Consider the following 1,254-nt stretch of genomic DNA (forward strand, 5'->3'; position numbering starts at 1 on the left):
GCGTCGAGGAGGTGGACTTGAGCCGACCTGCACGCGTGCAATACGGGAGACCAAGACCCGTAAAGCGGGACCGAGATCTGACCTGGTCGTGGCTAGGAGCAGCTGATAGCCGAGTGGCGAGCGCACTGGTGTGTGGTCCGAGCACCGTCGGTGTGGGGATCGAATCCCCTTGATTAATTAAAGTTTTTCTTTAAAGAAAATTGACACTCCTAACACAACGTCGGTGTGAATCAGACTAGGTCTGCAGCAAAGTAAGGTGGCGGACTTCACCACCTACTCAGCAGGTTCCGAAAAAAAAAAAGTTCACCCTCAACGGGATTCGATCCCTGGGCCGACGGTTTCCGGATCATACCCTAGCGCGCACGTCACTCGGCTGGCAGCTCCTCTATCTAACGGAGATGTCAGAACTCGGTCCTGCTTTACGGGTCTTGGTCTCCCGTATTGCACGCGTGCAGGTCGGCTCAAGTCCACCTCCTCGACGCGCTGCAGCCCGGGTCGACTCCTGGCCAGAAACAAGGAAAATGGCCAGGAAATGAGCCCCCTGGGCGTGAGGAGGTTAGGTTAGGCTAGCGGAGCGTGCATTTATTGGCCTGTTGGCCCAGATTACGACCCGGGATGCAGCGCGTCGAGGAGGTGGACTTGACCCGATCTGAACGCGTGCAATCCGGCAGATCAGCACCCATAAAGACGGACTGGGTTCTGACGTGTGCGCCCGCAGGAGCAGGCGACAGCTGAGTGGCGAGTGCGCTGAGGTGTGGTCCGGAAACCGTCGGTTGAGGGATCGAATCCCAGCCGCAGAACTTTTTAACCAACCGACATGGGGAGGTGGACTTGACCGCCTAGTCAGCAGCCGCCGCCCCCCACCACCCATCGCCAAAAAAAGTAAAATCAAACTGTTCGCCCCGACAGGGACTCGACCCCTCGGCCGACGGTGTCTTGTGCACCACACCCCAGGGCGCTCGCCACTCGGCTGTCGGCTCCACTTGTCAGAGGAGAGTTCAGAACTCGGTGCTGCTTTACGGGTCTTGGTCTCCCGGATTGCACGCGTTCAGGTCGGGTCAAGTCCACCTCCTCGACGCGCTGCAGCCCGGGTCGACTCCTGGCCAGAAACAAGGAAAATAGCCACTAAAAGAGCCCCATAATCGCGAGGAGGTTAGGTTCGGGTAGCAGGGAGTACATTTATTTGCCTTTTTGCAAGAATTTCGACCCGGGCTGCAGCGCGTCGAGGAGGTGGACTTGACCCGACCTGAACGC

The sequence above is a fragment of the Frankliniella occidentalis genome, unplaced genomic scaffold (assembly GCF_000697945.3).
Source record: "Frankliniella occidentalis isolate FOCC.00 unplaced genomic scaffold, Focc_3.1 Scaffold171, whole genome shotgun sequence".
Taxonomy (NCBI): domain Eukaryota; kingdom Metazoa; phylum Arthropoda; class Insecta; order Thysanoptera; family Thripidae; genus Frankliniella; species Frankliniella occidentalis.